Here is a 19,732-nt window from a genome sequence, read left to right as displayed (position 1 = left end):
ATCAGAATGGATTTGGAAGAACGATTCTCAATTTGAAGCTTAAAATTTGAAAGATTTGACCAAGTTTTGACTTTTTAGTATTCGATCTCAGATTTGAATTTTTATTATTTGATTAGCTCCATTAGGTAATTTTTGACTTGGGAGCGCATCCAGAAAGTATTTTGGAGGTCCATGGTAGATTTATGCTTGAATTAGCGAAATTGGAATTTTGGCTCTTTCCGGTTGATAGGTGAGATTTTGATATAGGGGTCAGAATGGAATTACGGAAATTGGAGTAGGTCTGTTGTGTCATTTGTGATGTGTGTGCAAAATTTTAGGTCATTCGGACGAGGTTTGATAGACTTTTTGATCGAATTCGGAATTTAGAAGTTTTTGGAATTCATAGGCTTGAATCCGATGATGATTTAATGTTTTGATGTTGTTTTGAGTGTTCCGAAGGTTGGAGCAAGTTTGAATGATGTTATGGGATGTGTTGGCATGTTTGGTTGAGGTCCGGAGTACCTCGGGTGAGTTTCGGATGGTTAATGGACTAGTTTTGGGCTTGTTGGAATTGCAGAAAAATCTGGTGTCCAGTTGCTGGTTTCCCTTCTTCACATTCGCGAGGGGAGTTTCGCGTTCGCAAAGGGGAAATGGAGGCAAGAGAGGATTTGTTCTTCGCGTTGCAAAGTGGGAGCCTCGATCGCGAAGGTATGTACAGTGGTGCATCGTGAACGCGTGATCGGTATCGCGTTAGCATATAGGAAGTGGAATAGCTGGGACCCCAAGGCATTTGTTCTACGCGTTCGCGTAGTAGGCATCGCGTTCGCGAAGAGGTGAGTCAGTTATGCATCGCGTTCGCGAGAGGGCCCTCGCGTTCGCGTAGAAGGAATTTTGGTCAGTGAAGCTTTGTGCTTCGTGAACGGGAGGGTGATGCCGCGTTCTCGATGAAGAAAATATATGGCAGGCAGATTATATTTGGAAATCGAGGGTTTAAGTCCAATATCACAAGAACCATTAGAGAGCTCGGGAGAAGGTGAAATTTGAGTAGATTTTTAGTGGAGCAATTGGGGTAAGTATTCTTCACTCATATTTGGTTTAATTCCATGATTTAGTCTTGAATTTCATCATTTAATTTGAGAAATTAGAGTGGAAATTGGGAAAAAATGGAAGAAAAGTTTGAGATTTTTTTTGGGGATTTGAATGGGCAATTGAGGTCGGATTGTGATGAATTTGATATGGGTAGACTCGTGAGAGAATAAGGATTCCAGTTTTGTGATTTTTGTCTAATTTCGAGATGTGGGCCCGGGGGTCGGGTATTTCGGGATTTTTGGTGTGAATTGGTTATTTTCGAGTGAGCTTTGTTCCCTTAGCATATTTTGATGGTATAAATCTATTTTTGGATAGATTTGGAGCATCCGGAGGCCGATTCGAGGGGAAAAGGCATCGCGGGCTAGAGTTTGGACCGGATAGAGGTAAGTAATGATTGTAAATGTTTGTACTGAGGGTATAAAACCCTGGATTTCACATCATTGTGCTACTTTGAGGTGACACACACGCTAGATGACGAGCATGGGGTCGTGCACCGTTGAGGATTATGACTTAGTTCGTCCCGTATGATTATTAAACCGCGTATTTGATTCAAAACTGTTTGCTATCATTGTGTTTTGGAAAGTATTATCATGGTTTGGGCTGAATGCCATATTTGGGCCTCGTGCCAATTGTTTTGGATCCTTAGGGGATTTTTACTACTACTCCTCACTATTTTGACTTCATAATTGTACAAAGTCATGCTGTATTCTACTGTTTTCATAACTCAGCCATATTTACTCCGTTTTGATATTTTAAAATGATATTTTGGGCTGAGCATCATGTTTTACTATGCCTGAGTGGCTTTGAGAGATTTCTGACCGAGTGAGGCCGAGGACCTGTATTTTGAGGATATTATGGGATCGGGCCACGCGCCACAACGGTGTTGTACTGATTCATGATTTTGATGCCAAGGGCCTAATTTGTTACGCCATGAGGTGGCTTGTTATGAGGTCGATGGCCAGTTTTGTCACAACCCTAAACCCGAACCGGGTCGTGATGGCGCCTCTCGTGAAGATAAGGCCAACCGACACATTTCCAATTCATTTTAAACAGTTAAGATAATGCAAGTAAGTCTTAAACACATTAACTATCCCAGATAGATAAGATGAAACAGTAAAGTTGCAGAAAATAAGCCCAACACAGTCCGATACCGGGGTGTCACCAGTCATGAGTATCTACCAATATACTACAAGTCTGAAGCATCTACAAAGCTATTACAGAATCACTAACAAGAGAAAGGAAATGAGATAAAGGGGAAGAAGCACGGGGCTGCGGACGCCGAGCAGCTACCTCGTGAACTCCGAAATCTACCGGGAGCTCTCAACCCTCGCAAGCAGGATCAACAATGCCTGAATCTGCACATGGTGTAGGGAGTAAAGTGAGTACTCCAACTTAGTGAGTAATAATCATAAATAAAAACTGAGAAATATGAAATCACGTAAGGCACATTACATGCATATAATGAAGCAGTAAAAGCCAGTACAAATAGTGAATTAGAGAATATATGTAAAGTTATTTTAGTTCAGTTTAAACTTCATGAAATGACTTTTTTACAATTAAGCAGGTAAATGACAAGCAACTAGGAAAGATAAACACATAAAGGATCGCCCCTCGGGCAATATCATAGAACAACACCAGTCCCTCGGGCTATATCTCACATCACAATGGGTACCCGCGCTCACTGGGGTGTGCAGACTCCTGGAGGGGCTCCTTACGGCCCAAGCACAATATCAAGCCATCTTTTGGCATAATCACATAGGCTCTCGGCCTCATATCAACAAGCCACCTCGTGGCGTACAATCTCAAGAACTCGACCTCATAATCATAATTAGTGTTTCCTCACAACATAGGCCCTCGGCCTTACTCAGTCAGAATCTCGCAAGGCACCCGGGCAATAGTAAAACATGGTGCTCAGTCCAAAATATCATTTAAGTGTTAAAGCAGAGTAAACATGACTGAGTTATGAAAACAGTAGAATATAGCATGACTGAGTTCAAGTATAAAGTCAAATAGTGAGGAAATATTAGTAAAAATCCCCTAAGGGTTCAAATAGTTGGCACGAGGCCCAAATATGGCATTCAACCCAAAACATGATGATAACAAATAGTTTTCAGTCAAATATGCGGTAAAACAATCATTCGGGATAGAATAAGTCACAATCCCCAATAGTGCACGACCCCACGCTCGTCATCTAGAGTGTGCGTCACCTCAATATAGCAAAACGATGTGCAATCCGGGGTTTCATACCCTCAGGACAATATTTACAATCATTACTCACCTTAATTTGGTCCAAACTCTTGCCCGCGACGCTTTTGCCCCTCGAATCGGCCTCCACTCGCGTCAAATCTATCCAAAATCAGAATCACGACGTCAAAATATGCTAAGAGAACGAAGCCCAAGCAAAAATAATCAATTTATAGCATAAATCCCGAAATTATCAAAACTCGACCCCCGGGCCCACGTCTCGGAATTCGATAAATTTTACATCAATAGATTCCTTATCTCCCCACGAGTTCATACATATCAAAAGTACCAAAATCCGACCACAAATGGTCCCTCAAATCCTCAAGTCTAGGTATCCAATACCAAGCCCTAGTTTGCCCAATTTTAACCCTTAAATTCCATTAATTACAGCTCTAATCCGTGAAATAATACCATAGGAACGAGTTTTAGGTCCAAAATCCTTACCTCAATGAAGTTCCCTTGAATTCCCTCTTCAAAATCGCCCAAAATACTCCAAAACCAACTTAGAAATGGTGGAATAACTCAAAATCACGAAGGAAACAATTTATACCTTCTGGCCCAGGTATTTCGCATATGCGGCCAAATTCCCGCTTCTGCGGTACCACATTTGCAATCCTTGAACCGCATTTGCGGTCTTCACTTAAGTCACCCAGCTCCTCATCTACGATGCCTAGCCCGCACCTGCGCCATGGCAAGTGCAGTTCTTCTACCGCTTCTGCGGTTCCTGCCAACTTCACCAACTTCTGCTTCTGCGACTCTTTTCCGCATCTGCGGGGGTCGTACCTGCGGCCTCCCAACCGCAGATACGGTTATGACAGTAGATTTCAAACTTCAGCTGCCATTCAAACTTCTATTCCTTCCGTCAACCATTTGGAATCACCCCGAGGCCCCCGGGACCTCAACCAAAAACACAAACATATCCCATAACCTCATTCAAACTTATACCAATCTTCAAAACACCTCAAACAATATCGAATCAACCAAAACATATTGGATTTAAGCCTATGTTTCCAAAATCTTTCGAATTCCGCTTCTGATCAAAAACCCAACCAAACCACGTCCAAATGACCTAAAATTTTGCACACACATCCTAAATGACACAACAAAACTATTGCAACTCTCGAAATTCCATTCTGACCCCTATATTAAAATTTCACCTATCAACCGGAAAATGCCAAAAATCCACTTTCACCAATTCAAGCCTAAATCTACTCCGGACCTCCAAAATACATTTCGATCATGCTCCTAAGTCCCAAATCACCTCCCGAAGCTATCCGAACCATCGAAATTCACATCCGAGCCCTCTAACACATAAGTCAACATTCAGTTGACTTTTCCAACTTAAGCTTCCTCAAAGGACACTAAGTGTCTCAAACCTTACCAAATCCTTTCCGAACCCAAGCCAAACAACCTGATCACATATAGAACCGATAAGCAAAACAATAATAAGCAGAAATGGGGGGAAACCGAGCGGTAACTCATAAGGCAATTTACCGGGTCGTCACATCCTCCCCCTCTTAAACAAACGTTCGTCCTCGAATGAGTCAAGAAACATACCTGAAGCCTCAAACATGTGAGGATATCTGCTCCGCATCTCCTGCTCGGTCTCCCAGGTAGCCTCCTCCACGGGCCGACCTCTCCACTGCACTTTCACTGAAGCTATATCCTTTGACCTAAACTTTCGAACCTGACGCTCCAAAATAGCCGCTGGCTCCACATCAAAAGTCAAATCTCTATCCATCTGAACCGTGATAGAATCCAGAACATGGGACAAATCCCCAATATACTTCCAGAGCATAGAAACATGAAATACCGAATGCACACTCGACAAGATGGGTGGCAAAACAAGCTTATAAGCCACCTCCCCAATCCTCCGAAGCACCTCAAAAGGCCCAATGAACCGAGGACTCAATTTACCCTTCTTTCCAAATCTCATAACACCCTTCATGGGCGAAATCTTCAACAGAACCTTCTCACCAGCCATGTAGGACACATCCCGAACCTTTATATCAGCATAACTCTTTTGCCTCTACTACGCTGTACAAAGCCTCTCCTGAATTACCTTCACCTTTTCTAAAGCATCCTGCACCAAGTTTGTCCCCAATAGCCTAGCTTCACCCAGCTCAAACCAACCAACTGGAGATCTACACCTCCTCCCATACAAAGCCTCATATGGAGCCATCTGAATACTCGACTGGTAGCTATTGTTATAAGAAAACTATGCAAGAGGTAGAAACTGATCCCATGACCCTCCGAAATCAATGACACAAGCACGCAACATGTCCTCTAATATCTGAATAGTGCGCTCAGACTGCCCGTCCGTCTGAGGGTGAAAAGCTGTGCTCAACTCAACCTAAGTACCCAACTCTCGCTGCACCGACCTCCAAAACTGTGAATTAAACTGAGTGCCTCAATGTGAAATGATGGAAAATGGGACACCATGCAAACGAACAATCTCTCAGATATAGATCCCTGCCAACTGCTCTGAAGAATAGGTAGTACACACAGGAATGAAATGTGTAGACTTGGTCAACCGATCTACAATCACCCAAATAGCATCGAACTTCTTCAAATTCCGTGGAAGTCCAACTACAAAGTCCATAGTGATCCTCTCCCACTTCCACTCTGGAATATCCATCCGCTAAAGCAAGCCACCCGGTCTCTGATGCTCATATTTCACCTACTGACAATTGAGATACCGAGCTACAAATCCCACAATGTCCTTCCTCATTCTCCTGCACCAATAATACTGTCTCAGATCCTGATACATCTTCATGGCACCCGGATGAATAGAATACCGCAAGCTATGGGCCTCCTCCATATTCAACTCCCGAAGCCCATCTACATTGGGGACACATATCCGGCCCTGCATCCTCAACACCCCATTATCACCAATAGTCACATCTTTGGCATCATCGTGCTGAACTCTGTCCCTAAGGACAAGCAAATGCGAATCATCATATTGGCACTCTCTGATGCGATCATACAAGGAAGATTGAGAGACCAGACAAGCCAATACCCGACTAGGCTTCGAAATATCTAACCTCACGAACCGATTGGCCAAGGCCTGAACATCAACTGCAAGAGGTCTCTCCCCAACTGGAATATATGCCAAACTCCCCATATTCATCGCCTTTTGGGTCAAAGCATCGGCCACCACATTGGCCTTCCCCGGATGGTACAAAATAGTAATATTATATCTTTTAGCAACTCCAACCATCTACGCTGCCTCAAATTAAGATCCTTTTGCTTGAACAAGTGCTGGAGTCTACGATGACCAGTAAACACCTTAGAAGACACACCATACAAGTAATGCCTCCAAATCTTCAATGCATGAACAATGGCAGCCAACTCCAAATCATGAACGGGGTAGTTCTTCTCATGGGGCTTCAACTGACGAGAAGCATAAGCAATAACTCTACACTCCTATATTAATACACAACCAATACCAACTCTCGAAGCATCATAATACACGCTATATGAACCTGAAGCTGATGGCAAAACTAACACTGGAGCTGTGGTCAAGGCTATCTTGAGCTTCTGAAAGCTCTCCTCATACTCATGCGACCATACAAATGAAGCACCCTTCTGAGTCAACTTGGTCAAGGGCGATGAGATAGATGAGAAACCCTGAACAAACCAGTGATAATAACCTACCAAACCAAGAAAGCTGCAAATCTCTATGGCTGAGGATGGTTTGGGCCAACTCTGAACCGCCTCTATCTTCTTTGGACCAACCTGAATACCCTCGCTGGACACCACGTGCCCCAAGAAAGCCACTGAACTGAGCCAAAACTCACACTTGTAGAATTTTGCATAAAGCTTCTCCTCCCTCAATCTCTACAACACAACTCTCAAATGCTTCGCGTGCTCCTCCTGACTATGCGAATACACCAGAATATCATCAATGAAGACTATGACAAACGAGTCAAGATAAGGCCAGAACACGCTATTCATCAAATGCATGAACGATGCTGGGGCATTGGTCAGCCCAAAAGACATCAGCAAGAACTCATAATGACCATATCGGGTCCTAAAAGCTGTCTTAAGAATATCCGAGTCCCTGATCTTCAACTGGTGATAACTTGAGCGGAGATTAATCTTGGAGAACACTCTCGCTCCTTGAAGCTGGTCGAATAAATCATCAATGCAAGGCAAAAGATACTTGTTCTTAACAGTTACTTTGTTTAATTACCTATAATCAAAGCACATCCTTATAGTGACATACTTCTTCTTCACAAATAGAACCGGTGCACCCCAAGGAGACACACTAGGCCGAATGAACCCCTTATCAAGGAGTTCTTGAAGCTGCTCCTTTAACTCCTTTAATTCCGCTGGTGCCATACGATACGACGAGATAGAAATAGGCTGAATGCCCGCACTAGGTCAATACCAAAATCAATATCCCTGTCCGGTGGCATGCCCGACAGGTCTGCAGGAAACACATCGGGAAAATCCCTTACAACTGGTAAAGAATCAATACTGGAAGTCTCTACACCGACATCCCTCACAAAGGCTAGATACGAAAGACAACCCTTCCCAACCATACACTGGGCCTTCAAAAATGAGATTACCATACTGGGAATATAATTAGTCAAACCTCGCCACTCAATCCATGGCACACCCAGTATAGCCAATGTCACTATCTTAACATGACAGTCCAGAATAGCATGACACAGAGATAGCCAATCTATACCCAAAATAACATCAAAATCCACCATACACAATAATAAAAGATCCACTCGGGTCTCCAGACCCCCAATAGTCACCACACACGACCGATACACACGGTCTACAACAACAATATCGCCCACTGGGGTAGATACATGAACATGTAAAATAAGAGACTCATAGGGCATACCTAAATAACGAGCAAAGTATGATGACACATAAGAAAAGGTGGAACCGGGATCTAATAATACAGAGGCATCTCTGTGGCAGACTAAAACAATACCTGTAATAACAACATCGAAAGCAATAGCATCAGGTCTAGCTGGAAGTGTATAGAAACGGGCCTGACCGCAACCTAATCGACCTCACCCTCTAGGGCTACCCCTAGCTGACTGACCTCCACCCCTAGCTGGCTGGGTGGGTGATGATGAAGTAACTGGCGCTGAAGCTGATCACTAACCCCTCTACTGAGATGGACCTGTGAGATGACGAGGATACTACCTCCACATATGACCCATCTCTCCACACTCATAACAACTCCCTGGTGCTAGAGAAGCATACTGAAGGGAACCCCTCCCACCGGAATGACTAGCAGATGCACCTGGCATAGAAGAGCCCTGAACTGATGGAGCACGAGACGAACTTTGAGTTGGAAGAGCACTATGTGATGACTGGACCTAATGAGAACTGTGAGAACCATGACCCGATGACGCCCCACGATAACCTGAGCGAGCTGGCTGAGCATGCCTAATGGGATGGCCTCTGCTGTGCTGAAACTCATCTCTCGAAGGAGCACCACTATAACTACCGGATCCTCGAGGCTTCTTGGCCTCCCTCTCCTCTCGCTCCTGGTGACGAACAGACTCAATATCACGAGCAGTGTCTACCACCTCCTCAAAAGTAGCACCAGTCACCCTCTCCCAGGTCATGAGAATATGAAGCTGATAAGTGAGGCCATCAACAAACCACTTAATCCTCCCTCTATCTGTCGGAACCAACCAAATAGCATGACGAGCTAACTCTGAAAACCTCATCTCATTCTGCATCACAGTCATCTCCCCCTGACGCAACAATTCAAACTGCCTGCGCATCTCCTCTCTGCGAGACTGCGACACATACTTCTCCAGAAAGAGAACGAAGAACTGCTGCCAGGTAAGGGGCGCTGCACCAACAGGCCTACGCCTCTCAAAAGTCTCCCACCAAGTGAAGGTATATCTAGAAAACTAATAAGTAGTGAAAGTGACCCCACTGGTCTCTAGAATACACGTTGTACGAAGCATCCTTTGACATTTATCCAAGAAACCCTAGGCATTCTCGCTCTTTGCACCACTGAAGGTCGGAGGCTGAAATCTACCAAACCTCTCCAACCTACGCTGCTCATCCTCTGACATAGCAGGAACTACATAGTCCTGAGCAGCTGCAACCAACTGGGCTGGATGTACCCTAGTGTCTGAAGTCCCTGCACGACCTGCTCAAGTATGCGAGCGGCGGGTGTCTGAGTGCCTCCCCTGGCCTGAGAAGTAGCTGCGGCTGTAGTAACTAAGACCGCCTAAGCTAGGCCAGTGCAAACTAATAGAATCTGAGCTAAGGCCTCCTGAAGACCCAGAGTCACAATGGGCACAACTGGTGCCTGAGCTGGTGCTTCTGGAGCATCCACAACTGGAACCTGATCCTGAACTGGGGATGCTGGTAGATCTGCAGGTGCTACCCTAGCTGCTGTGCGGGCCATACCTCTGCCCCTACCGCAACCACGACCGCGTCCTCGACCTCTAGTGGCCACAGTTGGTGGTACTGGTGGTCGTCCATCCTGACAGGTAGCACGTGTCCTCACCATCCGTGAGAGAATAAAATAACAGAAGTTTAGTACTCGGATCAACAAATCGCACGACAAGAATTTCAAGAATATGAAGTTTTTCCTAAAGGTTCTACAACCTCTCGAGGATAAATACAGACATCTCCGTACCGATCCGCGAGACTCTACTAAACCTGCTCATGACTCATAAGACCTATGTAACCTAGGCTCTGATACTAACTTGTCATGACCCTAAACCCAAACTCGGTTGTGATGGCGCCTCTCGTGAAGGCAAGGCTAGCCGACACATTCCCAATTCAGTTTTAAATAGTTAAGATAATGCAAGTAAGTCTTAAACACATTAACTATCCCAAATATATAAGATTAAATAGTAAAGTTGCAAAAAATAAGCCTAACACAGTCTAATACCAGGGTGTCACCAGTCATGAGAATCTACCAATATACTACAAGTCTGAAGCGTCTACAAAGCTATTACGGAATCACTAACAAGAGAAAGGAAATGAGATAAAGGGGAAGAAGCACGGGGCTGCGGATGCCGAGCAGCTACCTTGTGAACTCCGAAATCTGCTGGGAGCTCTCAACCCTCGCAAGTAGGATCAATAATGCCTGAATATGCACACGGGGTGCAGGAAGTAAAGTGAGTACTCCAACTTAGTGAGTAATAATCATAAATAAAGTCTGAGAAATATGAAATCACGTAAGGCACATTACAGGCTATAATGAAGCAGTAAAAGCCAGTAAAAATAGTGAATCAGTGAAGATATGTAAAGTCATTTTAGTTCAGTTCAAACTTCATGAAATGCTTTTTTTACAATTAAGCAGGTAAATGACAAGCAACTAGGAAAGATAAACACATAAAGGATCGCCCCTCGGGCAATATCATAGAACAACACCAGCCCCTCGGGCTATATCTCACATCACAATGGGTACCCGCGCTCACTAGGGTGTGCAGACTCCTGGAGGGCCCCCTTATGGCCCAAGCACAATATCAAGCCATCTCGTGGCATAATCACATAGGCTCTCGACCTCATATCAACAAGCCACCTCGTGGCGTACAATCTCACGTCCTCGTCCTCATAATCATAATTAGTGTTTCCTCACAACATAGGCCCTCGGCCTTACTCAGTCAAAATCTCACAAGCCATTCGAGCAATAATAAAACATGGCGCTTAGCCTAAAATATTATTTAAGTTTAAAGCAGAGTAAACATGGCTGAGTTATGAAAATAGTAGAATATAGTATGACTGAGTTCAAGTATAAAGTCAAATAGTGAGGAAATATAGTAAAAATTCCCTAAGGGTTCAAATAGTTGGCACGAGGCCAAATATGGCATTCAACCCAAAACATGATAATAGTAAATAGTTTTCAGTCAAATACGCGGTAAAATAATCATTTGGGATGGACTAATTCACAATCCCCAATAGTGCACGACCCCACGCTCGTAATCTAGCATGTGCATCATCTCAATATAACACAACGATGTGCAATTTGGGGTTTCATACCCTCAAGACAACATTTACAATCATTAATCACCTCAATCCGGTCCAAACTCTATCCCGCAACGCCTTCGCCCCTCGAATCGGCCTCCACTCGTGTTGAATCTATCCAAAATCAGAATCATGACGTCAAAATATGCTAAGGGAACGAAGCCCAAGCGATCAATTTATAACATAAATCCCGAAATTACCAAAATCCAACCCCCGATCCCACATCTCGGAATTCGATAAATTTTACATCAATAGATTTCTTATCTCCCCACGAGTTCATACATATCAAAAGTACCAAAATCCAACCACAAATGGTCCCTCAAATCCTCAAGTCTAGGTCTCCAATACCAAACCCTAGTTTGCCCAATTTTAACCCTTAAATTCCATTAATTACAGCTCTAATCCGTGAAATAATACCATAGGAATGAGTTTTAGGTCCAAAATCCTTACCTCAATGAAGTTCCCTTGAATTCCCTCTTCAAAATCGCCCAAAATGCTCCAAAACCGACTTAGAAATGGTGGAATAACTCAAAAATTGCGAAGGAAACAATTTATACCTTCTGGCCCAGGGATTTTGCATCTGCGGCCAAATTCCTGCTTCTGCGGTACCACATTTGCTGTCCTCACTTAAGTCGCCCAGCTCCGCATCTGCGATGCCTTGCCCGCACATGCGTCATCGCAGGTGCGGTTCTTCTACCGCTTCTTCAGTTCCCGCCAACTTCACCAGCTTCCGCTTCTGCGACTCATTTCCACATCTGCGAGGGTTGCACCTGCGGCCTCCCAACTGCAAATGAGGTTTTGACAGTAGATTTCCAACTTCAACTGCAATTCAAACTTCCGTTCCTTCCGTCAACCATCCGAAATCACCCGAGGCCCCTAGGACCTCAACCTAAAACATAAAAATATCCCATAACCTTATTCAAACTTATACCAATCTTCAAAACACCTCAAACAATATTGAATCAACCAAAACACATCGAATTCAAGCCTAAGTTTCCAAAATCTTCCGAATTCCACTTTTGGTCAAAAACCCAACCAAACCACGTCCGAATGACCTGAAATTTTGCACACACATCCCAAATGACACAACGGAACTACTGCAACTCTCAGAATTTAATTCCGAACCCTATATCAAAATCTCACCTATCAACCGGAAAACGCCAAAAATCCACTTTCGCCAATTCAAGCCTAAATCTTCTCTGGACCTCCAAAACATATTCTGATCATGCTCCTAAGTCCCAAATCACCTCTCGAAGCTATCTGAACCATCAGAATCCACATCCAAGCCCTCTAACACATAAGTCAAAATCCGGTTGACTTTTCCCACTTAAGCTTCGTCAAAAGAGACTAAGCATCTCAAACCTTACCAAATCCTTTCCAAACCGGAGCCAAACAATCCGATCACATATAGAACCGAAAGACAAAGCAATAATAAGCAAAAATGGGGGAAAACAGAGCGGTAACTCATGAGATGACTGTCGCACCCCTTTATTTTCCTAAGCGTAAATCGAGTTATGTTATTTGGAGAGACAACTCATTCCTTTTGGGAACTGGGTTTGAATTTGGAGAGTCGCCACCTAATGATTAGGGTGAATTAGGACACCAAAAGAGTTCGATTTGAATAACCAGAGATAGGGTAAGAATTTGAAATTATTCTAAGGGGAAGGTGTTAGGCACCTCTTAGAATCCACTAGTGTGGTTCCCGACCAGAAAATTATTGTGAATTAAGGTGCTATTAACGTATAAGCAAATAAGACTCAAATAATAGGGGATTTCAACACATAATTGTTTGAAAGTAAACAAGTTTTGAAAGAACAATTAGAAAAGCTAATTTTTTAGAACAGGGAGTTAAATGCTAAAAGAATAAAGAATAAAGGAAAGGGGGTCCTAGGTTTATTGGAAATATGGATCATCCCACACAATGTCCGATAATCACTCCTCAATGAGGGGCTACACGTGACATTATCACGTGGTCATCTTATCCATATCTACCCTTCCCACCCTGTTAAGTTATTAAAGCACAGATTGGTCTCGATTACTTATTGCATGCTATTACCCGTCCCATTCCTATCAATCCCGGAGGCACTTAGGACTACTAATCCTAAAAGGGATAGATGCTGGGCTTATTTGGAGTTTCAAAGGTAAAAATTCTAAGGCGGCATACAAAAATACATATTGTATGCCAATAATCACTCCTCAATGAGGGGCTACACGTGACATTATCACGTGGTCATCTTATCCATATCTACCCTTCCCACCCTGTTAAGTTATTAAAGCACAGATTGGTCTCGATTACTTATTGCATGCTATTACCCGTCCCATTCCTATCAATCCCGGAGGCACTTAGGACTACTAATCCTAAAAGGGATAGATGCTGGGCTTATTTGGAGTTTCAAAGGTAAAAATTCTAAGGCGGCATACAAAAATACATATTGATTAAAAAAAGGGAAACATATAAGCATATAGGCTCAAGTATACCTCCTCGAACAAACACATAAAGTAGCATGTCTTACACATACTATTTAGGTCTGATTGAAAAGCGTTAAAAACGAGGGATATGTTGAGGTAGTTTTAGTTTATTGCATAACTCAGATAAGAAGTCCGAATCAGACCTGCCTGCTGGTTGTAGTGATTAACATATTCAATTTTACAGTTATAGACGAGGTCCTATAGGCATGATATCTACCGAATTTAAAAGGTGATGAGATAGTAGAAGCTTGAAATATATTATTCGAAATCCTATAAGCATGCTTGTTAAACCTTGTTAAGCGAGAGAATTAGGTTATAAGAGAAGCAAAATGAACAAAAAAAACTGAACTGTTTACAGGTTCTGCAGGTGGTAGTATCTACTGTTACCGACTTTAATTCCTAGGAGCATGTTATCTAATATTGACTGTGAATGAAAGCAAATCAGATTGATTCAAGAAACCCCTATAGGCATGATTTCTATGCGTTACTCGTTTTAAACCTTATAGGCATGTCATCTAAATGAAGTTTGAATATGTAGAATTAAAAGTACCCTATAGGCAGGTTTTCTACATGAAGTTGAATATGCAGAATTAAAAGTACCCTATAGGCAAGTTTTCTATGTGAAGTTGAATATGCAGAATTAAAAGTATCCTATAGGCATGGTCTCTAGGTGAAGTTTGAATATGCAGGAGTTAAAACACCCTATAGGCATGTTTTCTACGTGAAGTTGAATATGCAGACTTAAATGTATCCTATAGGCATGGTCTCTAGGTGAAGTTCGAATATGCAGGAGTTAAAACACCCTATAGGCATGTTTTCTACCCTTGCATGCATAGTTACCCAACCCTTTTCACTAGCCAGCCCCAAGTGTTTATTTTAACTTATTACAAACTAGAATAATAAATTACATCTGAACAGAAAAATACAAAGAAAGTACAACCTGAGGAGGCCTGATTCTTGACTTCCTCTCTGAGTTACGAGATAAGCCAACTCAAAGACTATTGATCCAAAGCCTTTCTCCAATTTAAGTGTGTCAGAGTTCCCTAAGAGACTCAATGGGACTCTGGGGAGTGCTCACACCCAAATTGTATTACCAGAATAGGGACAAGTGCAGTGTGGAAGTACCAGCCCTCAAGTGTCCAAGTTCATAGGGAGATCACGGGTCCCAAGTCAAGGCTCATAAGAGAGGGGGGGGGAAGGGCAGAACTTAAGTCCAAGAGAGAGTCCAGGTGAAGAAACAGAGTAAAGAAGAGGGAGAGAGGTGCTGGGAAACAGTTACAGAGTTAAGGACTTCACACAAAAGTGGTTCAGGGATTGGGGATTGCAAATAGCATATGCACTTAGGCATTAGTTAATTCTAGGCATGCACATCAATAGGGAGTGCTGTTATGCTTACAAAATCAACCAGAATACACAATCACATAATGGTAACATAGAGGTTATGATCCCAGGGGAATCACGTTTGAGTCATAGACAACAATACTTAATACTGTCATGCCTCAAACAAACCATCAGTATCAACACATTGGTGTAGGGGTTTAGGACATATAATAGATTCAAAACAGGTAGAAGGAAATTACAGCATGCTAAATTAAGTACTGGACTAAACACAAATAGTAGGCAAACAAGAAGGCAAAAGTATTGAGTAAACATATTGTTGTGATGCTGAAATCTTAATCAGAATATACCAGTTCAAAGAAGAAAAATATAATAAAAGCAGGTAGCAGGACTTTGAAGACATGCCACAGTACAAGTAGCAAGAGAGAATATTTTGAGTGTAAGTGATTTCAGAATTAAGTGTGTTCGTGTGTGTGTTAATGAAAGAGCAGAGTATTTATAGTTTGAAAATAGGCAGAAAATAAGGCAAGGATTATAGTTTAATAGTAATTATGGAACTATATACCAATTAAAATCAAATAAGTATAAGGACTTCCTTTAATTAAGGAGTTAAAATCAAACGGTAATGGGCAGAAAATATTTAAGGAAAGAAATCAAGTAAGCTTCATGTGCAGAGTAGACAATTAGGGGTAAGTGCATAGATGTTTAATTAAGGAAACAACTAATGAAGAATCAGTAAAAATACTCGATTAACCAAATAAGGTAAGAAACACAATAGATTTGCAAAATATGGAGACAATCAGCTCACAATAAATCAGGGAGTCAAGAGTTTGAAATTACTGATTTAAGGAGAATCACACGGGTTCCTAAGAATAAGCAAACAAACCAAGTTAAAGATGGAAGAATCGAAAGTCTAAGAAAAGTTTTCAAATCAGGCCCAGAAACAAGGAGCTCAGAATCAATCAAAGAGAGGACCATGAGTCCTGTTTTAGCATATAAATAGTATGCACAAAACATTAGGCATGTGAGGTTAAACTATGGCAAAGAGAAGCAGCATGTAATAATAACTACAAAGTCAGTAGACAGTGAAACATGGTAGTCACATAGGTCAACTTAGTAATAGAGAAAAGAGGGTATTAGAAGCATGCAAAGGGTCAAGTAAAAAGGCCCTTCTAAAAAGTATAGTCTAGTTTCAATGATTGCAAGAAACCAAATCACATAGAGAAACAAAAGTTGAAACAAAAAGGACTTCGAATCCAGTCGAGCTAATTCAAACAGCTGAAGCAGTTTTCAGAAGTTCGAATAGGTCCAGAGGAATTATGGTTTTGAAATCAATCTGATTCAGAGCATGACGAACAAGTAAATCACATAGCAAGTAGTCTCAGGACTCTAATGAACCCAAAACTTTAGGGTTTTCACCATCAATCGAGTTCTAGAGATAAAAAGCAAGTAAATCGGACAAATACTAACACAAAAATATATTCAGAAACCTCAAAAGAAACTAAGATTCTTGACATGCAAACTCCAGTAAAAGAACGAAATAAGGAAACATAGCAGAACATATTGAAAATCAGAGAAAGTTTCGAAATAACTTAATAAAAACCTAAATCAGAAAAGATAAAGGGGTTTTGAAGGTCGAGCTTTGAAATAAACCTTGAGAAAACGTTTAGAAGTTTAGAGCAAACACAGATCTACAACAGATCTAAAAGAAATCGGAAGAACATTAAAGGTTAGGGTTTCAGAAGAACCCTAGATGGTGAGAAGGCTTGGAAAATCATCGATCTAAGCAGGAGAAGTCAAGAGTCAGGCCTGAATAGCCATGGCTGGCCGGAGCGAAGTCAAAGATGACCGGAGACATCCATAGAACTGAAATCAACAAAGGTCTAGACCAAACTTTTCCAGGATCTAGCCTTGAAACCATGACAATCAAGCATGTTGAAGCCAAAGGAGGTAGATACAGGCCTCCAATGACCTTGGAAGCCATGGATTTGGGAGGTTTTCAGGTGGTGGTTGAAGGTGGAGGCTAGGGTTTTAGAGAGGATTGAGAGACGATTGAGAGAGAAGGGGGGGGGGGGGGTTTGAAGGCAGCTGCAGGTGAAAAATGACTAGGGTTTAGGGTAGGTCAGGATTAAAAAAGGAAAGGGCTGATGTGAGCCCTTGATCTAGGTGATCAACGACTGGGATTAAAAGGAAGTCTGGGAGGGTTATTTAAAAAAGGTTGTGGGTCGGATAGATTAGGATTTGGGCTGGGTAATTGGGTTTAAAATTGGGGTTCAATTCAGGCTACAATTGAAATACAATTGGGCTATATTTTTAATTGCCACTCTTCCCTTATTTATTTTATAAAAAATAGTAGAATAATTTCTGAAAATAAATTAAAGGTACTAAAATAATTAATAGTACATAGTTATTAAATTAAACATATTGGACCTAATTTTTATAGACATAAACGTAATTAAATCTAAAAGAGGTTAATGTTGCAATTATATGCAATTTAGCTTTAAAAAAACTAAATAAATTTTTAAAAATATGCGAAAATTACATTAGCTATATTTTATTATAAATATGAGAGTACAATAATTTAATCACCAAAAATGAAAATTTTGGGAATAATTATTGGGTTTTTTCTGGATAAGATAGGGCAATAAATTGATTTAAAAATAAAGAAAAAATAATAAAACATTTGGACATACTTATATATGAATACATATGCTATTTTGAAAGTATTTTGCATATTAAAAATATATAGGGAAAAATTGGGTATCAACAACTGCCCCTCTTTACCCGGGAAGGATGAAAGAGTTGTCGGGTAAAAGCATGATGGCCAATTTTGACCGAACGAAATGGTTCGAGGAGACTTAGGCCATGCTCTGGCTTCTGAGCTACCTACATATCCCTGGTCTTACAGGAATCAGGAAATATGTAGTTCAGGATCCGTCGGCGGAGTATGCCGATGGAGACTTTTCAAGAACGGACGCAATATTAATGACATGGTGAATGGTTGAAGTTTGATAGGGTTGTAGGAACCGGAGTGGGATCGCTCCTGCCGAGACAGCCGTTGCTCATCGGATTTCCTGCAAATAAGTAATACAAGCATATATGGTACGTAATTTAAACATGATGCAAATTTCCATTGGACCATGAATGTTGTCTTTGGGCAGTTAGGATGACGTCCTTAGACCATGATGTCCTGGGCCATGAAGCGTATAATAAAGGATTTGCAGGCCATAAAATGATGCTCTCGGGCTATGAGAATGATGCCTGCGAACCATGATGCCTTTGAATAATGATATTCAAAAGATAAAAAGGGGTCCTCAGGCCATGGCATGGTGTTCTCGGGCTATGAAAATGGTACCTCCGAACAATGACGCCTTCGGATAATTTGGAAATCTTTCAGCCCATGAGATTTAGTATTTGGCGATCTTTCAGCCTATGCAATGCAGGAGGTGGCGATCTTTCAGCCGTGCAAAATGTAGAGGTGGAGATCTTTCAGCCATGCAAATGTAGAGGCGACGATCTTTCAGCCATGCAAATGTAGAGGCGACGATCTTTCATCCATGCAAATGTAGAGGTGATGATCTTTTAGTCATGCAAATGTAAATAAAGTAGTGGTCTTTTAGCCATACAAACGTAAATAAGGAGGCGATATTTCAGCCATGCAAATGTAAATAATGTGGCGATCTTTCAGCCATGCAAATGCAGATGGAGGTAGAGCTTAAACTCAGAAGGCAGAATAGTACCCTTATGCAATGCAGAAATGCAGACGGAGACAATGCTTAGTCTCGGAAGGTAGAATGGTAGCCTTATGCAATGTAAGAATGCAGATGGAGGTAGAGCTTAACCTTAGAAGGCAGAATGGTAGCCTTATGCAATGCAGAAATGCAGATGGAGACAACACTTAGTCTCGAAAGGCAGAATGGTAGCCTTATGCAATGCAAGAATGCAGATGGAGACAGAGCTTAGTCTCGGAAGGCAGAATGGTAGCCTTATGCAATGCAGAAATACAGATAGAGATAGCGCTTAGTCTCGGAAGGTAGAATGGTAGCCTTATGCAATACAAGAATGCATATGGGGACATAACTTAGTCTTAGAAGGCAGAATGACAGTCTTTTGCAATGCAAGAATGCAGATGAAGGTAGAGCTTAACCTCGGAAGGCAGAATAGTAGCCTTATGCAAAAATAAGATAGCAAATGGTAATAGAGCTTTCTTAGTTGATAGCAGATGCGATATTGTGACTGCTGGGGACACTGTTGTATGGGGATAGCAACTGTGAGTAAGTGTAATAGTTCTGAGAATTGTATTCCTGAACAGTGTTTGTCTCGTGAGTGTATAGTATATTTGATGATTTTGCAATTCAAGTGCCTGCATCCAAAAAATCATGAGTTTTGTAAAAAAGGGGGCAGTTAGTTCGTATCCCCCGCTCGCTCTGCTTGACCTGCTCGGCTTTGAACTGGTGATACTGTATGTATCATTGGGGTAACATTGCTAAACAAGGCAATTTCAGTAATAGACATGCATGATTTAGTAAAAATATGACATAATAATAATAATTTTTTAGATGAACCAATAACCGTGGCATGGTTTAGGACATTGCAACCGCTCTTGCTACGAAATTTTGAGGGTCCTCCTCAAAATTCTGCC

The sequence above is a fragment of the Nicotiana sylvestris genome, chromosome 7, assembly GCF_000393655.2.
Source record: "Nicotiana sylvestris chromosome 7, ASM39365v2, whole genome shotgun sequence".
Taxonomy (NCBI): domain Eukaryota; kingdom Viridiplantae; phylum Streptophyta; class Magnoliopsida; order Solanales; family Solanaceae; genus Nicotiana; species Nicotiana sylvestris.
This window is presented reverse-complemented; position numbering follows the sequence as displayed.